Source organism: Sapajus apella, unplaced genomic scaffold (genome assembly GCF_009761245.1).
Source record: "Sapajus apella isolate SASKATOON/1434 unplaced genomic scaffold, GSC_monkey_1.0 scaffold1, whole genome shotgun sequence".
In the NCBI taxonomy this organism is placed as follows: domain Eukaryota; kingdom Metazoa; phylum Chordata; class Mammalia; order Primates; family Cebidae; genus Sapajus; species Sapajus apella.
In genome coordinates this window covers 69,406,176-69,430,030 of record NW_022436941.1, presented here as the reverse complement: position 1 = coordinate 69,430,030, position 23,855 = coordinate 69,406,176, and the positions used below count along the sequence as shown (strand labels likewise).

The following is a 23,855-nucleotide window of genomic DNA, read 5'->3' as shown; positions in this document are numbered from 1 at the left end:
ATTACAGAGGCAGTCCACCATTACTGAGTCAGACCGCAATTACCCAGGCAGTTCTAACTACACCTCTATAAACAAAATGGCAAGGAAGTTCACACAGCCGCTAGGCAGAGCCCACAGCAGCTCAGCAATGCCTCTGCTGGCAGACAGTGACTAGATTACCTCCTAGCTGGGCAGGGCATCTCTGAAAAAAGGCAGCAGCACAGCAGGAACTTATGAATAAAGCCTCACCTTCCCAGGACAGAGCACCTGGGAAAAAAGGCAGTTATGAGTTCTACTGCAGCAGACTTAAACGTACCCACCCAGTAGCTCTGAATGGAACAGCGGAACTCACAGGTCGGCACTTGCACTCTTATAAGGGTCAGACTGTCTCCTCAAGCAGCTCCCTGACCCCTGTATATCCAAAGAGACATTTCACAAAGGAGAGCTCAAGTTGACATCTGGCACATATCCTTCTGGGACGAAGATAACAGAAGAAGAAAATGGCAGCAACCCTTACCGCTATGCAGCTGCCACAGTGAGCCCCAGGCAAACAGCGTCTGGAGTGGACCTCCAGCAGTCTTACAGCAGAGGGGCCTAACTGCTAGAAGGAAAACTAAAAAACAGAAAGAAATAACTTCATCATCAACAAAAAGGAGGTCCACTCAGAGACCCCATCCAAAAGCCACTAACCACAAAGACCACAGGTAGATAAATCCAGAAAGATGGGAAGAAACCAGCACAAAAAGGATGAAAACACCCAAAACCAGAATGCCTCTCCTCCTCCAAGGGATCACAACTCCTCACCAGCAAGGGAACAAGGCTGGATGGAGAATTAGTTTGATGAATTAGCAGAAACAGGCTTCAGAATGTAGGTAATAACAAAATTGTTTGAGCTAAAAGGACATGTTCTAACCCAGTGCAAAGAAAATAAGAACCTTGACAAAATGTTTGATAAAATGCTAACAAGAATTAACAGCTTAGAGGGGAATATAAATGAATTGATGGAGCTGAAAAACACAACACAAGAACTTTGAGAAGCATACACAAGTTTCAATAGAAGAATCGACCAAGCAGGAGAAAGGATATCAAAGACTGAAGATCAACTCAATGAAATAAAACTCTTTAGAGAAAAAAGAGTAAAAAGAAATGAACAAAGTCTCCAAGAAATATGGGATTATGTGAAAAGACCTAATCTACATTTGATAAGTGTACCTGAATGTGACAGAGAGAATGAATCCAAGCTGGAAAACACTCTTCAGGATATTATCCAGGAGAACTTCCCCAACCTAGCAAGGAAGGCCAACATTCAAGTCCAGGAAATACAGAGAACACCACAAAGATATTCCTCAAGAAGAGCAACCCCAAGGCACATAATCATCAGATTCACCAGGTTTGAAATGAAAGAAAAAATGCTAAGGGCAGCCAGAGAGAAAGGTCAGGTTACCCACAAAGGAAAGCCCATCAGACTCACAGCAGATCTCTTGGCAGAAACTCTACAAGCCAGAAGAGGGTGGGGGTCAATATTCAACATCCTTAAAGAAAAGAACTTTCAACTTAGAATTTCACATCCAGCCAAACTAAGCTTCATAAGCAAAGGAGAAATAAAATTCTTTACGAACAAACAGTTGCTGAGAGATTTCGTCACCACCAGGCCTGCCTTACAAGAGCTCCTGAAAGAAGCACTAAACATAGAAAGAAACAACCAGTACCAGCCACTCCAAAAACATACCAAATGGTAAAGAGCATCAAAACAACGAAGAATCTGCATCAACTAATGGGCAAAACAACCATCTAGCATTAAAATGGCAGGATCAAATTCACACATAACAATATTAACCTTAAATGTAAATGGGCTCAATGCCCCAATCAAAAGACACAGGGTGGCAAATTGGATAAAAAATCAAAACCCATCAGTGTGCTGTATCCAGGAAACCCATCTCACATGCAAGGCCACACATAGGCTCAAAATAAAGGGATGGAGGAAGATTTGCCAAGTAAATGGAAAACAAAAAAAAAAAAAAGCAGGAGTTGCAATCCTAGTCTCTGATAAAATAGATGTTAAACCAACAAAGATCAAAAGAGACAAAGAAGGGCATTACATACTAGTAAAAGGATCAATGCAACCGTAAGAGCTAATGATCCTAGATATATATGCACCCAACACAGGAGCACCCAGATACATAAAGCAAGTTCTTAATGACCTACAAAGAGACTTAGACTCCCACACAATAACAGTGGGAGACTTTAACACTCCACTGTCAATATTAGACAGATCAATGACACAGAAAATTAACAAGGATATCCAGGACTTGAACTCAGACCTGGAACAAGCAAATCTAATAGACATCTACAGAACTCTCCACCCTAAATCCACAGAATATACATTCTTCTCAGCACCACATCACACCTACTTTAAAATTGAAGACATAATTGCAAGTAAATCTCTCCTCAGCAAATGCAAAGAACGGAAATCATAACAAACAGTCTCAGATCACAGTGCAATCAAATTAGAACTCAGGATTAAGAAACTAACTAAGAACTGCACAACTTCATGGAAACTGAACAACTGGCTCTTGAATGTAGACTGGATAAACAATGAAATGAAGGCAGAAATAAAGATGTTCTTCGAAACCAACGAGAATGAAGACAAAATATACCAAAATCTCTGGGACACATTTAAAGCCGTGTCTAGAGGAAAATTTATAGCAATAAATGCCCATATGAGAAGGAAGGAAAGATCTAAAATCAACACCGTATTATCAAAATTGAAAGAGCTAGAGGAGAAAGATCAAAAAAACTCAGAAGCTAGCAGAGGACAAGAAATAACTAAGATCAGAACAGAACTGAAGAAGATAGAGACACAAAAAATCCTTCAAAAAATCCATACATCTAGGAGCTGGATTTTTGAAAAGATCAACAAAACAGACAGACCACTAGCCAGATTAATAAAAAAGAAAAGACAGAAGAATCAAAGAGATGCAATAAAAAATGATAAAGGGGATATCACCACCAATTCCACAGAAATGCAAACTACCATCAGAGATTACTACAAACAACTCTATGCACATAAACCAGTAAACCTGGAAGAAATGGATAAATTCCTGGACACTTGCCCCCTCTCAAGCCTAAACCAGGAAGAAATCAAAACCCTGAATAGACCAATAACAAGGGCTGAAGTTCAGGCAGCCTACCAAACAAGAAAAGCCCAGGTCCAGATGGGTTCACAGCCGAATTCTACCAGACATACAAAGAGGAGCTGGTACCACTCCTTCTGAAACTATTGCAAACAATCCAAAAAGAGGGACTCCTTCCCAAATCATTTTATGAGACCAACATCATCCTGATACCAAAATCCAACAAAGATTCAATAAGAAAAGAAACCTTCAGGCCAATATCCATGATGAACATAGATGCAAAAATCTTCAATAAGGTACTGGCAAACCAAATGCAACAGCATGTCAAAAACCTTATCCATCACAATCAAGTAGGCTTCATCCCGGGGATGCAAGGCTGGTTCAACATATGCAAGTCTATAAACATAATTCGCCACATAAACAGAACCAAAGATAAAAACCACATGATTATCTCAATAGATGAAGAGAAGGCCTTCAACAAAATTCAACAGCAGTTTAGGCTAAAAACTCTCAATAAACTAGGTATCGATGGAACATATCTCAAAATAATAAAAGCTATATATGACAAACACACAGCCAATATCATGCTGAATGGGCAAAAACTGGAAGCATTTTCTTTGAAATCTGACACTAGATAAGGATGCCTTCTCTCACCACTCCTATTCAATATAGTATTAGAAGTTCTAGCCAGAGCAATCAGTCAAGTAAAAAAAATAAGGGTTTTCAATTAGGAAAGAAGGAAATCAAATTGTCTCTATATGCAGATGACATGAGTGTATATTTAAAAGACCCCATTGTCTCAGCCCAAAATCTAAAACTGATAAGCAACTTCAGCAAAGTCTCAGGATACAAAATCAATGTGCAGAAATCACAAGCATTCCTGGACAACAGTAACAGAATTAAAGAGAACCAAATCAAGAACGAACTGCCATTTACAATTGCTACAAAGAGAATAAAATACCTAGGATTACACTAACAAAGGATGTAAAGGACCTCTTCAAGGAGAACTACAAACCACTGTTCAATGAAATAAGAGAGGACACAAATAGATGGAGAAACATTCTATGCTCATGGTTAGGAAGAATCAATATCGTGAAAATGGCCATACTGCCCAAAGTAATTTAAAGATTCAATGCTATCCCCATCAAGCTACCAATGAACTTCTTCACAGAACTGGAAAAAAACACCTTAAACTTCATTTGGAACCAAAAGAGAGCCCACATAGCTAAGTCAATTCTAAGCAAAAAGAACAAAGCGGGAGGCATCGTGCTACCAGACTTCAAACTATACTACAAGGCTACAGTAATCAAAACAGCTTGGTACTGGTATCAAAACAGAGACATAGACCAATGGAACAGAACAGAGGCCTCGGAGGCAACGCCACATATCTACAACCATCCAATCTTTGACAAAGCAGATAAAAACAAGCAATGGGTAAAGGATTCCCTGTTTAATAAATGGTGTTGGGAAAACTGGCTAGCCATGTGCAGAAAGCAGAAGCTGGACCCCTTCCTGACACCTTACACTAAAACTAACTCAGATGGATTAAAGACTTAAACAGAAGACCTGACACCATAAAAACCCTTGAAGAAAACCTAGGCAAAATCATTCAGGACATAGGCATAGGCAAGGACTTCATGACTGAAACACCAAAAGCATTGGCAACAAAAGCTGAAATAGGCAGATGGGATCTAATTAAACTCCAGAGCTTCTGCAAAGCAAAAGAAACAATCATTAGAGTGAACTGGCAACCAACAGAATGGGAAAAAAATTTTGCAATCTACCCATCTGACAAAGGGCTAATATCCAGAATCTACAAAGAACTAAAGGAGGTTTACGAGAAAAAAACAAACAAACCCATTCAAAAGTAGGCAAAGGATATGAACAGACACTTTTCAAAAGAAGATGTTTATGAGGCCAACATATGAAAAAAATGCTCATCATCACTGGTCATTAGAGAAATGCAAATCAAAACCACACTGAGATATCATCTCACACCAGTTAGAATGGTGATCATTAAAAAATCTGGAGACAACAGATGCTGGAGAGGATGTGGAGAAATAGGAACACTTTTACACTGTTGGTGGGAGTGTAAATTAGTTCAACCATTATGGAAGACAGTGTGACTAATCTCAAGGACCTAGAAACAGAAATTCTATTTGACCCAGCAATCCCATTACTGGGTATATATCCAAAGGATTATAAATTGTTCTATTATAAAGACATATGCATATGTATGTTCATTGCGGCACTGTTTACAATAGCAAAGACCTGGAACCAATCCAAATTCCCATCAATGATAGACTGGACAGGGAAAATGTGGCACATATACACCATGGAATACTATGCAGCCATAAAAAAATGATGAGTTCGTGTCCTTCGTAGGGACCTGGGTGAATCTGGAAATCATCATTCTCAGCAAACTGACACAAGAACAGAAAATCAAACACCACATGTTCTCACTCATAGGCGGGTGTTGAACAATGAGAACACATGGACACAGAGAGCGAGCAACACAAGGGGATCTGTTGAGGTGGGATTGGGGGAATGGTAGGGGTAGGGAGGTTGGGGGGGGATAACATAGTGAAAAATGCCAGATATAGGTGACGGGGATGGAGGCAACAAACCACGTTGCCATGTAGGTACCTATGCAACAATCCTGCATGTTTTGCCCATGTACCCCAGACGCTAAAGTGCAATAAAATATATATATATATTTTTTTTTTTAAAAAAAAAAAAAAAAAAGAATGGGAGAACATTTTTGAACTCTACCCATCTGACAAAGGGCTAATATCCATAATCTACAAAGAACTTAAACAAATTTACAAGAAAAAAACCACCTCATCAAAAAGTGGGCAAAATATATGAACAGACACTTCTCAAAAGAAGACATTTATGTGGCCAACAAACATGAAAAAATAGCTTATTATCACTGATCATTAGAGAAATGCAAATCAAAACCACAAATGAGAAACAATCTCATGCCAGTTAGAATGGCCATCATTAAAAAGTCAGGAAACAACAGATGCTAGAGAGAAGGATGTGGAGAAACAGGAACACTTTCACACTGTTGGTTGGAGTGTAAATTAGTTCAACCATTGTGTAAAACAGTGTGGCAATTCCTCAAGGATCTAGAACCAGAAATACCATTTGACTCAGCAATCCCATTACTGGGTATATACCCAAAGGATTGTAAATCATTCTACTATAAAAACACATGCACCCATATGTTTATTGCAGCAATGTGTGCAATAGCAAAGGCTTGGAACCAACCCAAATGCCCATCAATGATAGAATGAATAAAGAAAATGTGGCACAAATACACCACAGAATACTAGGTAGCCATAAAAAACAATGAGTTCATGTCCTTTGCAGGGACATGGATGAAGCTGGAAACCATCATTCTCAGCAAACTAACATAGAACAGAAAACCAAACACCACATGTTCTCACTCATAAGTGGGGGTTGAACAATAAGAACATATGGGCACAGGGAGGGGAACATCACACACCGGGGCCTGTCAGGGGGTCAGGGGCAAGGGGAGGGATAGCATTAGGAGAAATACCTAACGTAGATGTTGGGTTGATGGGTGCAGCAAACCACCATTGTGGGGAACCCAACCGTGTGAATACTTGCAAAGCGAGTTTCACAAGACGGGTGGTCGAGCCTAGACACAGGCAGGCCTGAAAGAGGGAAGTTGGGATAAAGTTGAGTCAGGAACAGAAAAAGGAGAATCCTGTTAAAAGATAACCAGGTGATGGAACCAGGAAACCCTGCAGTCACAAGGAACAATGTCTTGATGTAAATGTTTTTTATGAGCACCAGGAACGACCATTACCTTTTACGGCCACTGATTGTATATCTGCCACCCTTATTGTATAGAGTATGTGAATTAGTGATCTGTTTTTTCTCTTACACTGACGTAAACCAGAGCCTGAAAAATGTATATAATCGAAGGCTCTGAGAAATAAAGTTGCTGTTGGAGCACTATCTCCTCAGTCCTCCTGACCCTGCCTGTCCTATCTCCTTTTCTTCCCGCGCACCCCCCGCTCAGGTTAGAATCCTTTTGCTGGTCGAGAGCTCCCGCCAGACACCATGGCACATGTATAGCTATGTAGCAAACCTGCACACTCTGCACATGTATCCTAGAAATTAAAGTATAATAATTTTTAAAAAGATGAGCTAAGGAAGCCAGATGCAAAAGACAAATCATATGATTACATTTTTATGAAGATTCAGCTTATATGAATTTATATGAAGTGTATTAGTTATAGACAAAACTAGTCTGTGGCTATAGAAGTCAAAATCATGATTATCTCTGCTGCGGAAATGTAAAAGAGCAAGGGAGAGCCTTTTGAGATATGGGAAATTGTCTACAACCTGATTTGAGTGATGATTCATCAGTGTGCACATGTTTGTTGCTGAGAGTGTGTTAAATTCATTGAGTTGTACAGTTAGGATCAATGCACTTTACACCATATGTATGTATACTTATACATATATTTAAAGAGTGAGAATAATTTCTGCATGCCTGACATTTAGCTGGGCCCTAGAGATATGTTAACAAAACACACGGTTTTATTCCCCTCAGTATAGTGCAGTCCTGGCACCAGTTCAATGTCTATACAGTATATGGTTGGTGATCTGAACTGAGCTTTCTTTTTTCACACTAAATATTTAAACTCGAAAAAAATATATACTATTGCTGATGCTAATGGCAACAGTAGTGCTTTACTTTTCCTTGACAAACATGTTTTGTTTCATTTCAGGCTTTTTCAATCCAAGGTCATCCTGATGCCTCATTATGGAAAAAAATCCCAGAATTTGTCCTCCCTCCAGCAAAGGAGCTACATGTACTTTCATCCTGCAGATTTCAGAATTGATTCTCTGTGCTGCTAGCATTCTCCACATCCCACGGAGTTGTGCGCTAAAATCCAGAGCAGTGAATACATCTATGAAAAATGATGCTTTCGAACCTGCCTCATGGTGCAGTAAATTTAAAAGTACTCTTAATAATAAGAAGAATCAACATTGACTTTAATGGTCCTCAAGCCCATCACATAATTTCATTAGCCACCCAGCACAGATGCAAGCAGGGGTGATGTCATACTTTTTCCCCTTGCTCTGAAACCTGAGTCAGGCGCCAGAGATGGAAACCAGTTGTACAGACTCTAATCGGATTAAATCTCCTGGCAGCCTCTAATCAATAGGTGGTTGCTGGAGGAATCTCAAAATGTTCACAGCCCTCTCTGGCCTCCTCATGGGCATGGCCTTGCTCAAGCCGAAAGGAAGTTCGGGTGGTCTCTTTCTGCAAGTGAGGAAAGTCTAGATCATATGTTCTAGGACACTGTGTCAGTTGCAGTTTTCCCCAGGACTCAGGTCCATATAGAAAAGAGTCCCCAAGACTTCAGTCACTAATGCAACAGCCTCAAGTTTTCCTTTCTGATCTTACCTAAAGGAAACCTCTAACTATTCATACAACCATCATATAGGAAACTAGCAGTTACGATCACAGGTTTTGGAGTCAGGCACAGCATGATCTAAAACCCAGCTCTTCCACTGACTAAACAACCTCTACCAAGCTAGCCTACCTCTCTTTGACTCAGTTTTCTCATCTACAAAGTGAGGATAGTAACACCTACCTCACAGAAGTGTAGCAAGGAAGAAGAGAGTTAATGTGTACAAAGGGCTTATGACATAGTCCTTGGCCTGTGTAGTTACATGCTCAACAAATGATTGCTATTAACAAAAAGAAATAAGCTACGATTAATAGCTACCAAGGATCATTATAATTCTTAAAACTCTGCAATTCCCTCTCACAATCAGAGAGAATTCTTTTTTGCCATTATCATTTTACTTGCCTGAACTTTCCCACCTCTCCAACTTAACACAAGTGGGAAGCCTGTGCCTAGATGTGCTCATAACCTCCAGGTTGCTTTAACAAGAACTTCAATAACACAGCGAAATACAATGACCTCACCATCCCAATGTTGCAGAAGTAAAAATCAATGCTACTTAAAAAGCCTGACAATCAATCAAAGTCTAGCCAGATACCCGTGGAAGTCAAACAGACTCATATAAAAATCGGATTCACCTAGGGATCTCATTAAAGTGCTACAGCAGTAGTTCCCTGATGTAAGCTGGGAGTTTTCACTTGGCTTTCTTTCTTTTTTTTTTTTCAAATATGGAGTCCCGGTGAGATCAGGGCTGTATGTCTCCCCAGCAGCTGGTTCAGGAGCACTTTTATTGGCTGGATCCCCTCACTGGAATTACCTATGCAAACGGTCATTCATATGTCAATGTCATCCCATCTTCCCATGGTGACACAGACCGCCTCCTACTGAAGCCACATGCTGCTATAGTCCAAAATAAGCTCTTGAAAAAGTAATAAACACACTTTATTTTTATTACATAGTACAGTAGGGGTTAAAGAAAGCATAATTTTAAAATAATGTATTTCTATTCTATGGGCTTCTTTCTAAAACCTTATAATTCAAACATGAATATGACACAAATCCCCTCTCTGAGCTCAGGTCACTTTAAGAGATAACACCTACTATGGGCTAGATATTCTTCGAGGCACTAGAGACACAAAGATGGATAAAGCATGAGCCTGCCCTTCTAAGGATTCTATGAGACCAGCAGGCACAGATCTCCCTACCTTCAGACCCAGTCCCCAAAAAAGGACCCGCAGGATACACACCACTGAGGTGATGGCACACACCATTGAGTTAAAACTTTTTTTTCACTCTAGCAGTAAAGAAAACGACTAGACTCTGGATTATCCACCCCAGAACAATCAACTTAAGAGTGGAAACTTAAACTACTATGAAAAAAATGGTTGAACCAGAATGAGAAGGGCCACTGTTCCCAACAGCATTGGCAACTGATTCACTTAGAAACTCAGTAAAAGTCAACTCAAGAGCCCGATTCTTAGCCAACCTCATATTCCATGCATATATGGAGGGGAAGGGAATAGCTTACTCATTATAAATTGTGTCTTCTGGCTGGGCAGAAGGGCTCATGCCTGTAATCCCAGCACTTCGGAAGGCCGAGGCAGATGGATCACTTGAGGTTAGGAGTTTGAGAGCAGCCTGGCCAACATGGTAAAAACCAGTCTCTATTAAAAATACAAAAATTAGGCCGGGCGCGGTGGCTCACGCCTGTAATCCCAGCACTTTGGGAGGCCGAGGCGGGTGGATCACGAGGTCAAGAGATCGAGACCATCCTGGTCAACATGGTGAAACCCCGTCTCTACTAAAACTACAAAAAATTAGCTGGGCATGGTGGGGCGTGCCTGTAATCCCAGCTACTCAGGAGGCTGAGGCAGGAGAATTGCTTGAACCCGGGAGGCGGAGGTTGCGGTGAGCCGAGATCGCGCCATTGCACTCTAGCCTGGGTAACAAGAGCGAAACTCCGTCTCAAAAAAAAAAAAAAATACAAAAATTAGCCAGGTGTGTGGTGGGTGCCTGTGGTCCCAGCTACTTAGAGGGCTGAGGCAGAAGAATCGCTAGAACCCAGGAGGCAGAGGTTGTTGTAGTGAGCCAAGATCACACCACTGCACTCCAGTCTGGGCGACAGAGCAAGACTCCATCGGAAAAAAACAAACTGTCTTCTTCAGTCCCTTGGGAACACACTCTCATTTCTTTAATTAGCCTCCCTATTTGTAAGTATAATATTAATTCCTCCCTTCTGGGGCTGTTGTGAGGGTTAAATGAAGCAATATTTTTTTTTAGTCTAAAACAGCACCTGGCTCGTACTAGGGACTCACTGAATGATAGCAAATAGAAAAATTCAGTACGAGGATCCCAAAAAGCAGTATGACCACAGACACTATGCCCCCAGGCTAGCTTCTGTTTTTTCTTACTTTGAAGCAGGAAAAGCAGACATCTTTATGGCCACATCAGCCTAGAAAGCACTAAACTGAGCTACTAGTTCAAGAAGATCATGGGGCAATGATTCAACCTTGCCAAATTTCTAGAAACATATCCAACAGAAAACACAAAGATGACAGGAATATCAATAATCTCAACAATTGTAAATAGGTTAAGTTCCCTTATTAAAACAACTTTCTGAAATACCACAGAGGGCTAAAAAAAAATAAACAATAAATAATAAAAGAACTTTCCAATGTATTTTTTTCAGACAAGCTCCAGCTATATTTACAAGAGATCTGTGTAACACAAAAGAATGCAGAAAGGTTGAAAACATGTAGATACCCAAAGAGAGACCCAGTGCTATGGTCTGAATGATTTTGTCCCCACCAAAATTCATATGTTAAAATCTTAACCCCCCAGTGTGATGGTATTAGGAGATGAAGGCATTTCAGAGGTGATTAGAGCATGAAAGTACAACCCTCATGAATGGGGTTAGGGCTCTTATAAAAGCAACCCAAGACCCCTTTGCCCCTCCACCATGTAAGGACACAGCGAGAAAGCATTGTGTACGAACCAAGAAACAGACTGTCAACAGACACTGAATTTGCCAGCACCTTGATCTTGGAATTCCCAGACTCTGGATATGTGAGAAACAAATTTCTGTTGTTTATAAGCCACCTAGTTTATGGTATTTTCTTGTAGCAACCTGAAGGGACTAAGCAGGCAAATAAAAACAAAAAGAAAACAATATAGCAATATTAATATTATCTCAAATAGAATTAAAGGCAAAAAGCTCTAACGGGACAAAGAAAATTGTTTTATAATGATAAACAGTAGATTCATCAGAATAGATAGCAACCGTGAACATACAGAGAGAATATTACAAGACGTCAAGCTAAATTCTAAGGTCTTTGCGTATAGCAACTCATAATCTTCCCAAGAACCCAGTAAAGTAGATGATGTGATTTTACAGTTGAGGAAATGTGTCCAAGGTCTGTCAACTCATGAGGGTGGAGCTGGTGTTCAACCAAGGCAGCCTGGCATTAGTTAGTATCAACGCTCTTAATTTTTTTTACTATATTCTCTCCAAAAAGTAAAAAGAATTGTTAGAGGCCGGGCGCGGTGGCTCACGCCTGTAATCCCAGCACTTTGGGAGGCCGAGGCGGGTGGATCACGAGGTCAAGAGATCGAGACCATCCTGGTCAACATGGTGAAACCCGGTCTCTACTAAAAATACAAAAAATTAGCTGGGCATGGTGGCGCGTGCCTGTAGTCCCGGCTACTCGGGAGGCTGAGGCAGGAGAATTGCCTGAACCCGGGAGGCAGAGGTTGCGGTGAGCCAAGATCGCGCCATTGCACTCCAGCCTGGGTAACAAGAGCGAAACTCCGTCTCAGAAAAAAAAAAAAAAAAAAAAGAATTGTTAGAATTTTTTTTTAATTGGCCAGGTGTGGCTCACACCTATAATCCCAGCACTTTGGGAGGTCACGGCAGGAGGATTGCTGGAGCTCAGGAGTTCAAGACCAGGTGAGCAAAACAGAGAGACCTTGTCTCTTTTAAAAGAAAAAAGAAATTTAAAAAAATTGTCAAACCCATAAGTATGAAGGGAAAAGTTAGAAAACGATTCCCAAAATTTGTTGTGTCATCATGACAAAAAATAAATACATAAAACATGTGAATAATATATATTACAAGCTTAAATTGATAGCAAATTATGATCTCTCTAAAAATGAGACACATTCTTTCTAAATGTTCATGAAACATTCATTTAAAATATATAAAGAGAAATCACTCACTAGGTCACAGAAAAATGTCTCTGTAAGTTTCTGAAGGTAGAGTTTTTATAGGGTCCATTTACTGATTAAAATGGAATTAAATTCAAAACTTCATTGTTCTAAGTAAGTCTGTGTCAAAGAATAAATAAAAACTTAATTTATAAATTATTTGAAAATTAACATATGTTGAAACACTAAATTGAAAATTCTATGGAAAGTAGCCAAAGTTTACTCCAGAAAAATATCATATCCCTAAATAGGTTTTTTCCTAAAACAAGAAATGTCTAAAATAAATATTTTCAGAGCATTAGACTCAGCAGCTAGAAAAAGAACAACAAAAGAAACCAATGGATTAGAAAGTTGAACACAACTAGAATTGTTGAGTAAACCCAAGAGCTAGTTCTCTGGGGGGGAAAGAAAAGGATTAAGGGATGTCTGACAAATCTGACAAAACAGAAAACTGTTTGAGAACACATACATGACACTAGCAATGAAAACATAAATCTAACTACAGAAAGGAAAGAGACTATTTTTAATAAAATACTGTTTTTATCTTTATGGCAACAATATAAAGCCAAAAAAACTATTTTCTAAGTTACTACTGCAAAAAAAAAAAAAAAAAAAAACACACTGAAATTGAAATGATTAGTGAAATCAACTTTCCTCAAAACTTCCAGATGCTGAATTTATTTAGAGTCATATAACACTTTCAAGAACTCATTTCACAAGGCTAGTGTAAGCCTGACAGCAAAAACTGAGCAAGATAGTGAAAAAAGAACCAAAAGTCAAATTCATTTATGAATACATATTATGCAAACACCCTAAATATAATATTTACAAATAGAATCAACAACACATTAAAAAAACAGTATAACACCTTTAACTAGGATTTGTTTTAGGAATTCAAGGATAGGTAGGTAGAAAAAAAATATACCATATAATTCACTAGATTAATAGTTTAAAATGGTCATTTTGATAAATGCAGAAAATGCAGTTGATAAAATTCTAAATCCATCCTGGGTTAAACTTACAGGTAAACTAGGAATAGGAGGAAACTTTAATATGATACACATCTTTTTTTTTTTTTTTTTTTTTGGAGACAGAGTCTCACTTTGTTGTGTGGAGTACAGTGGCACCATCTCAGCTCACTGCAACCTCCAAATCCTGGGTTCAAAGCGATTCTCCTGCCTCAGCCTCCCAAGTAGCTGAGACTACAGGTATGCCCCACCATGCCTGGCTAATTTTTTGTATTTTTAGTAGAAACAGGATTTCACCATGTTGGCCAGGCTGGTCTCAAACTCCTGAACTCAGGTGACATACCCGGCTTTGGCCTCCAAAAGTGCTAGGATTACAGGCATGAGCCACCGTGCCCAGCCAGTAACGGTCTCTTTAAAAAGTCACTATTACTTAAGGAAAAAAAACAAGGTGCTGTTCTTTACTAAAAAAAAAAAAATAAAGAGACCTAAACACCAAAAGCAATGGGTGAACCTTTATTGAAACTTTGGTTTTAAAAATAAATAAATAAAAGCAGCAATAAAATATATTTTGGGGAGAAAGTATGTACCATAAAGAGCAGTGAAAAGGTTAGTATCTCTATCTCAAGAAGAGTTCTTGTAAGTCAGTATTATTTATTTATTCATTCATTTATTTTGAGACAGAGTCTCACTCTGTCACCCAGGCTGGAATGCAGTGGCATGATCATTATTCACTCAGCCTTGACCTCCCCAGACTCAGGTGATCCTCCCACCTCAGCCTTCTGAGTAGCTGGGACTACAGAAACACCACCACATCCAGCTAATTTGTATGTTTTTTGCAGAGACAGGGTTTCGCCATGTTGCCCAGGTCTCGAACTCCCAGGGTTAAGCAGTCTTTCTGCCTCAGCCACCCAAAATGTTAGGATTACAGGCGTGGGCCACCACGCCCAGCCATCAATCCATATCTTAAGAAGACAAGTAATCTCCTCTTGACCCCCAAATAAGTAAAGAACCATGAACAGGACAATTTCAAAAAAAGAAATGCAAATTGCCACAAAAAAATATTTAAAATATTTGGCCTGATTAATAGCCAAAGAAATTTAAATTAAAATAACAATCAAATACCATTTTTCAGTTTCAAATTAGCAAAAATTAAACAGAACAATGATACTGAAATTTGGTGAAGGTGTAAAAATACTCTACTGGTGAAGTACAAACTAGTTCAACTTTTTGGAGGTCATGAATTAGGTAATATACAACAAAATTTTTTAATTGAACATAAGTATTCCTTTTGATCTAGCTGTTAAACTTCTAGAATCTGTCTAAAGGAAATAAGCAAGTAGGTAAAAATGACTATATATGATTTCTTATTACAATATTGCTTAGAAATTTTTTAATTAAATCTAAATGACCAATTAAATAAGTTGTGCCAGAGCCATATAACCACATATTCTTAAGCACTTGGAAAGAACAAATACGTAACTCTATGTATTTGCATAGAAAGAGGTCTGAAAAATATTTTAAATTAAAACAGCTTATAGAAGAGTAGGTATGATTTTATCTAAAAAAAAAAAAGATGCGTATGTGCTAATACATGTGTTTATAGATGCATAGAAAACCTGCTGGAAAAGTATACAACAAATGATAACAGTGGTTATACTTGTGGGGTGGAATTCAGAGGACTTTCTACTGTATGTGTAAAATTTTAGTGTTTGATAGTCAGCATATATTATGTTTACAACCAGAAAAATAATACTAGTACATTGCAGAGAGAAAGAAAGAGGGATCCTATGTTCTCCTTAATGAAGACAAAGTTCTTGCTCCATCTTAATGGGCTCCTCAAGAGACACCCAGGCAAAGCCAGTGGGCTTGGGGCAAAAACTCAACCAGCACTGTGAAAATCAACCTTGCAGGGTAAAGCTCCACACAACTGAGACTTGAGTCACATCGGAGAATGGGCCTCTTTAAGTCATCCTTACTGCTACTGAAATAACTACTCCACATCTGGGAACGAGAGTACATTTCCCCAAGGAAGCCCCTGTTTCCAAATCTCCACCCTGGTTTATCATCAGCTGAGACTCTTGGCCCCTCTTGGACCATCTGCTCAGCAGACCTCTGATCTAGTTAACAGCTTCATTATTTTTAAACTGTCTCTAAGCACAGATTCAGAAGCAAGGGCAGCAAGAATATCTCCTAAGACTCTGAAATAAATCAGTCCCTGTAATCTGCTTCCCGTGGCCCTCTGTGACCATGAGCATGACAGGGGGTTTCATAATCATCATAATATCTTTGCCCTGAGCATCAGCACATAAAAGCAGGTGCTTAGCATGGGGCATCTGCCAAGTCAATCCAAGCCGGAGGCTAAGGGAGGGCTTTGCCAAAATGATTCTGAGTGGCACGGAGATGAGTCTGGGGCTTCAACACCTGAGGGTGAGTCAAGAAACAGGTTCAAGATGCTGGGTTAGCAAGGAAAGACAGACTCTGGGTAATCACGTTCATGACTTGAATATCATGTGTGAGTAATTAATAATCTATAAATGTCCTGAATTAGTGCACATATTGAGTTAGTTCATCATTTAAAAAGGTGGCAATGTTAATGCAGTTCCTCTGTAGGGTTCATTAAGTGGACAGGGTGTCAAGTCAGAGTGAATTTATTTTTTCATTTCTTCCATTTACTTTTTATTTGGTTCCCTTCCATTGTTCATAAATAGAAGTGGTAATTATGGGGGATGGAGGGGCAGTGTGTCTCAATTATTATTGCTGGATATTGTAAGGAAAGGTAGGAATTACCTGTAATCATCTTGCCAAGTCTGCAAGAAAACTAAGTGAAAGTAAACAATTAGCTGGGAGATCTTAGATTTTAAGGTACTTTGAAAAGCCTAAGTTCTAATTATTAGAAAGCTGTTGTTTTTTCATCTTGCTCTGTGTATATCTGACTCAAAGTGATCTTTAGGCTAGAGAAATCACTGTGCAGGACAATTCAAAAGACATTAAACTCCCATCTTGCCATAGAGGACTGCAAGTGTCTGTAGAAAAATTTTCTATACCTAAGCCTCACCTCAGAATACCACATGCTGCCCCAGCATCTCTGAGGATGAGCAGTCAGAAGAACCAGGGAAATGAGGCTGGGTTCTTAGAAAAATGGAAACTTAGAGAGATGAATAGATGGAAAGATGAATGGGAGAACAGATGGGTGAATGACTTGGCAAGTAGAAAAACACAGACAAATGGATGGATAGGTAGGCAGGTGGGTCTCTCCCTCGCTCTCTCCATGCCTGTCCATCCAAGCAAAGACCAGGGAATGTCTCCTACCTCAGAGAAGGAGGTAGCCATACTGCTTCCTGGGACCAGTTCTTCTCTGGCCATCTTGATCACACTCCTTCTGCCCCCTCCCAAATCTTATTCCTCATCTATCCCCTGTCTTGATTAATCTCTCTCTCCACTGAATATTCAGCTTACAAACATGTTCAGTTTTCCTGTATGCTGATAGATATAGATATACATATTGATACAGATATAGATATAGATATTCCCCCAACCAGCTTCTCATCAAGCTAAATTCAATTTCATTCCTTCACAGGCTTCTTCTGGACAGAGTTCTCCACATCCTACCATCTATGCTCAGTCACCTCCACCCACTGCAACTTGGGGCCCACCCTCCACTCTATGTTCCTCAAAGGTCCCCAGCCCCCTTTCCCATCCTAAATCCCATGGTTCCCTCTCCCTGTTAAATCTGGACCACATTATTTGCCTTGAAACTTTACTCCTCTGTTTCTTTTTTTCCATATCTCCAGCAATCTTTCCGGATTCATTATTTAATGTATTCAATAAATATTTATTGAGAACTTATTTTGTTCCAGGCACTGAGGTAGAGATGTAGGGAATACAAAATGACCAATTCCTAGACCTTACCCTCAAGAGCCTAGAAAGAGAGCTAGCTATGTATGCAGGTGAGTTACAATTACACAGGATCAATGTAAACATTCATTCATTGATTCAAAAGAATTGTTGAGCACCTACAAGGTGCCAAGTACAGTTCTAAGAATTAGGGATACAACAGTGAACAAAACTGATAAAGATTCTTCCTTTATTAAATATATACTAATGAAGGAGAAAAACATTATATGAATAAAATATAGAGTAGGTCAAAATATAATGTGTTATGGAGAAAACTAAAGATGAAGGGAGAATAGGGAGAGCCCTGGGGGAGGGAGGGTTTGCAGTTTGCAATGGATTGGTCACAGAAAAACTTACTAAGACAGAGATATTTGCACAAAGACTTGGCCAGGCATGGGGGCTTATACCTGTAATCCCAGCACTTTGGGAGGCCAAGGCGGGCAGATCACCTGAGGCCAGGAGTTCAAGATCAGCCTGGCCAAAATGGCAAAACCCTGTCTCTACTAAAAATACCAAAAAAATTAGCTGAGATGGTGGGCACCTGTATTCCCAGCTACTCAGGAGGCTGAGGCAGGGAGAATTGCTTGAACCCAGGAGGTGGAGGTTGCAGTGAGCCAAGATCCCACCGCTGCATTCCAGCTTGGGCAACAGAGCAAGACTCTGTCTCACAAAAAAAAAAAAAAAAAAAAAAGATTTGAACGAGCTAAGGGAGTGAGTCTTGTACATATCTGGGGGAAAGAATTAAAATAGAGGAAACAGTAACTGGGAAGGCCCTGAGGCAGGGGGGTGTCCAGTGTCCTGGGACAGTGAGGAGGGTGAGAGTGGTGAAAGGCGAGATCAGAAATGTAGGTGAGGGGAAAAGCAGAGTATAGGGCCTGTAGTCCCTCAGAGGACTGGGAGTTCTGCTCTAAATGAGACAGGAAAACACTAGAGAGTTGGAACAAAGGAATAACACGATCTAAACTATATGCTGAAAAGATCCCTCTTTGGCATGTAAAACAGACTCCCAGAACACAGGCAGAAGCAAGGAAACCCCCTCACAGAAGACCACCAGAGTCATGCAGGATAGAGTTGGGGGTGGCTTAGAGTAGGGGAAGTGGTGGCAGGATACAAAATGGTTGGATTTAGGGTATAAAACTAACAGCTTTAGTGCTGGATTTCAAGTGAGAGTTCCCCGGAGGTAGGAGTACCCAAAGACCCACAAAAGTGCCCCCACAAGACAGTCAGCTTCAAATGCCTGCCAGCCCAGTTTCAGCAGCCCGCTGACAACAGCACGAGTCCACTAAGGCCTATCCTGGCTCAACTCCCCTCTCGACAGCCCCTCCCACCTTCTCTCTGGGAGATGATCCAAAATGATTGCCTCATTCTGAAGATGAGGGAGGAGGATGAAGTACGTTGGAGAAAAAGAGAAGAGGGCAATCAGGCCTCTTTTGCCAAATGCCAACGGTCAACCTTCAGTTGGCCCAAGCTGGGGGAGGAGAAGAAGCATTAACCTTGAATGAAATTACTGATAGTTTTGTTACACTAGCCTGGACATGCTAATGGAGGACCCACTGTTAACTAAAAGTGATCAGAGGCATACAATGATTTGCCCCAAATTTTATCTTTCATTTAGGGACAGGAAAAACTAGTTCCATGGAATAAATGTCAAGGGACAGAAGACAAAAATACAGTTTTTATTATGATAAAGTCAAGCTAGCTCAATGAAACATTTACTTTGGGAAATCAAGACCAAAATGGTCAACAAAAGCTCTTATGGAAAGGCTGGTTTAAAAAAAAAAAAAAAAAAAAGCAACTTTATATCTAATTGATGATATATATCACCAACCCTAAGCAGAGCTTTCAGGAGCCCTTCTTTTAGGGTTAAATCTTCAGTCAAAGACACAGTCCACAGGAAAAGCCTCTCTCTATGAATCAAAACTGCTAGAATCTGGCAGGAAAACAAAGGGTTTTGTTGTTTTTGTTGTGGTTGCTTCGGGTGCAGTGCTGTTGTTCAGTAGAAGGCCTTAGGTTTTAGGAAGCAGAAATCCTGGGCTGAATTCATGATTTGAATAGATACTCCCAGAGTAAAGATCATCCTTCATTTGACATTTCTTCACTCAGTTGTTTTTTCCATATTGTTCACATAGAGCCTTGCCATTTGATTTATTCTTACCATAATGCACTTGTACATTTGCTGTTTTGATTATTATCTCATACTTAAAGCTGAGTTGGCACTTTCTTCCAGGGCCCTCATTTCCAGTGGCTTATAAATTTTATGAACAAATTACTTTTTATTTATCAAGTCCTTCCTCTGCCCAGCAGTGAATTTTTTGGAAGGTTGGCAGGGAAGGCACAAATACTATTTTTTAAATGAAACATCCTAATGAAGAAGGCTGTGGTATTTGAGGGAGAATAAGCCAAGATAATCCTTTCTTTTAAATTATTGCATTACTCTAAAGTAAAGAAATAAATATAATTTAGGAAACATAATATAAAGCAAATACATGTGCTAGTCCTCCAAAAACAGAATGAATTCCTTGGAGGAGGTACTGTGCCAGAATCTCATTTGTTCTGGTATATAGCTTCTATGTTGGAATGTTTCCAAAACAGTTATAATTCCATAACCCCATCAAGTTATGCAAAAAAAGTTGATAAGTTTATTATGATTTCAAGAATGACATTTGACTTACATAGGAGCGAGAGCTGTCAAACTCTGGATTGACAGCATCCTCCATCAACAGCAATGTAAAAAGATATTAAAGTCACCACAAGGGGGATAGGGTTGGTGCACATGAATAAACTCCACAGAAGAATGGATTCAACATTTACCTAGGCTATAAAACAAGCATTATTATCCCCACTTTGCAGAGAAAGATATTGAAAATTCAGAGAGGCTGAATACCTTGCCCAAGTTCACATAGTGTTACAGCCTGGATCTAAATCTATCTCTCCAAAATATCGCATTTTAATTTTAGATAATATTTTTGAATCTTCTAATCCTTCCCACCAAAATGCATCCATCCTTCTAAAAATCAGAAAAGTGGCCAATTTTGGGAGGTGCAATAAATGCTAAAAAGGCTGAAAGTCAAAAGTGTAGGTGGTGGCCGGGCGCGGTGGCTCACGCCTATAATCCCAGCACTTTGGGAGGCCGAGGCGGGTGGATCACGAGGTCAAGAGATCAAGACCATCCTGGTCAACATGGTGAAACCCTGTCTCTACTAAAAATACAAAAATTAGCTGGGCACGGTGGCTCGCGCCTGTAGCCCCAGCTACTCAGGAGGCTGAGGCAGGAGAATTGCTTGAACCCAGGAGGTGGAGGTTGCAGTGAGCTGAGATTGTTCCACTGCACTCCAGTGTGGGTAACAAGAGCGAAACTCCATCTCAAAAAAAAAAAAAAGTGCAGGTGGTTTGATTTCTGGATGATGGTTTTGGGGGTGAAAAGCACAGCAGAGCCCAAGAGTCAGGAAATTCTGGTCCTCCTCTATTCCCCCTCTCCACTCTACTGGTCATCTCAGCTACTCTCCCAACATCTGAGAGTCCAGCCTGTGAAGAAATACTTCCATTCGTTAAAAAAGGAAACTGAGAAACATCAATTGCCCAGGTTTACACAGCAAATGCTATTCTGACTTCTTAACAACTAGATAATGGTAAACTTGAATTAACTCATATCCAGAATTCTAGACCTCATAATTATCTGGTACTAAGGAAATTTGGTAGAAGAAAGAATGTCCAATTATGTCTGTAGTCACAAAAAAAAGCAGTACCATCTTTAATAGGATATATTCTGAAATTCTACCAGATAACCAAAAGAAAAAAAAATCCCATAAAGCTAAAACAAGTAGCCCTAGGCACTAAAATAAGAAAATATTTTTAACAGTACCTAAGAAGCCAAACTTCAATTATAAGAATATTGAAGATTTTTATTGAGGATAAGAAAACATCCTAGGAGATTTCAGCTTTTACTCAGTATCACTTCTGCAAAAAGGCAACTACATTATGCTGTTAGCAATTGCACAGCCTGCACTCCACTTCCTTGAGGAAGAAATGAGAAATTGGGCTCATATAAAAACATATGCAAGAAAGTAAGTGTCAAGATTTGTCTGGAAATATTACATATTTAACCTAAAATGGGAGTCTAATGTTCACCTTAGCTTCCCAATAGGAACCTCTTTCTTTTTTTTTCTTCAACTTTTAAGTTCTGTGGTACATGCACAAGATGTGCAGGTTACATAGGTAAACGTGTGCCATGGTGGTTTGCTGTACAGATCAACCCATCACCTGGGTATTAAGTCCATCATTCATTAGCTCTTCTCACTGATGCTCTTCCTTCCCCCACCCCCCCACAAAAGGCACCAGTGTGTGTTGTCCCCCTTCGACCCCATGTTCATGTCCTCTCATCATTCAGCTCCCACTTATAAGTGAGAACATGCAGTGTTTGGTTTTCTGTTCCTGCATTAATTTGCTGAGGATAACAGCTTCCAGCTCCATCCATGTTCCTGTGAAAGACATGATCTTGTTTATTTATGGCTGCATAGTATTCCATGGTGTATATGTACCACATTTTCTTTATCCAATCTATCACTGATGAGCATTTGGGTTGATTCCATGTATCTTCATAATAGAATGATCTATATTCCTTTGGGTATCTATTCAGTAATGGTATTGCCGGGTCAAATGGTATTTCTGCCTCTAGGTCTTTGAGGAATTCCCACAAGGTCTTCCATAATGGCTGAACTAATTTACATTCCCACCAACAGCATAAAAGCATTCTTTTGTCTCCATAACCTTACCAGCATCTGCTGTTTCTTGACTTTTTAATGATCACCATTTTGACTGGCATGAGGTGGTATCTCACTGTGGTTTTGTTTTGCATTTCTCTAATCATCAGTGATGTTGAGATTTTCTTCATGTTTCTTGGCTGCATAAATGTCTTCTTTTGAGAAGTGTCTGAGGAACCCCTTTCTTTGGGGAATTCCATACTGTTTGAGTTTTGATGTGGAGAGAATATGGATAGTCTTCCCCTAGAGGACCTGAAAATGTTAGACAGTCCCTTGCCACGTGGGCACATTCATGAAACAAAGTTTCTGCTGATCAGAGAACGGCACCAGACTTGGTGCAGAAAATTCTCTCACACTAAGCAATTTCAATCTTCCTTTTTTCTTTCTTTTTTTCTTCCTCTCTGTGTCTTCCTCCCTCTCTGATGCTAGTGGCAGCAGCAGTAGCTGCAAGGCAAAGCTCCTGGCACAGAAGCCACACTTAAAACTGTACATACACCTGATAATAGGTGAGTATCAAAAATTAGGAACTCAAACAACCCAATAGCTAGGAAACAAACAACCTGATTACAAAATGGACAAGGAAGCTGAATAGACATTTCTCAAAAGAAGACATACAAATGACTAGCAGGTATATTTTTAAATGTTCAACATCACTAATGATAAAAGCAAAACTTCAGCTGAATTAAACTCAAAGAAGTTTAATTGAGCAACAAACAAGTCATGAATTGGGCAGCCTACCCTGCCAGAGTGGACCCAGAGACTCCAGCACCCAGCCATATGGTGGGAGATTTATGGACAGAAAAAGGAAAGTGAGGTACAGAAACAGCTGGATTGATTACAGTTCAACATTTGCCTTATTTGAACACAGTTCGAATAGTTGGCTACACTTGATTGACCAAAACTCAGTGATTGGCACAAGTGTAGGTTACAGTGTGGTTACACCTCCACTTGTTATAGTTCACAATGTACAGAATACCCTTTAGGCTGAACTTAAAATATGTAAGGAGGCAGCTCTAGGCTAAACTTGATTTAACACTCATCATCAGAGAAGTGCAAATTAAAACTACAAGAAGATATTCCCTCACACCTGTTAGATTGGCTATTATCACAAAGATGGAAAATAAGTGTTGGCAAGCACATAGAAAAAAGAGCACCCTCGTACACTCTTGATGGGAATGTAAATTAGTATAGCCATTATAAAAAATATGGAGGTTCCTCAAAAAATTAAAATAGAGCCACCATATGATCCAGCAACCCCACTTCTGAGTATAGATCCAAAGGAAATGAAATCAGTGTGTCGAAGAGATATCTGTACTTGCATATTCATTGCAGCATTATTCACAGCAGCCAAAATATAGAATCAACGTGAATGTCCATTGACAGATGAATGGATAAAGAAAATGTGGCATATATATGCAATGGAATATAATTCAGCCTTAAAAAGGAAGAAAATTCTGTCAT

At 39.7% G+C, this 23,855-nt stretch overlaps 1 long non-coding RNA gene across 1 annotated transcript; it reads right to left on the bottom strand.

Moving 5' to 3' along the window:
- Window positions 1–5,041: 5,041 nt before the first annotated feature.
- Window positions 5,042–23,623, bottom strand: LOC116552558. The gene is made up of 3 exons (XR_004269441.1): window positions 23,429–23,623; window positions 17,988–17,990; window positions 5,042–5,059 (listed from the first exon to the last, which is right to left on the bottom strand). It is a non-coding gene; the product is annotated as an uncharacterized LOC116552558 (long non-coding RNA).
- Window positions 23,624–23,855: the final 232 nt, after the last annotated feature.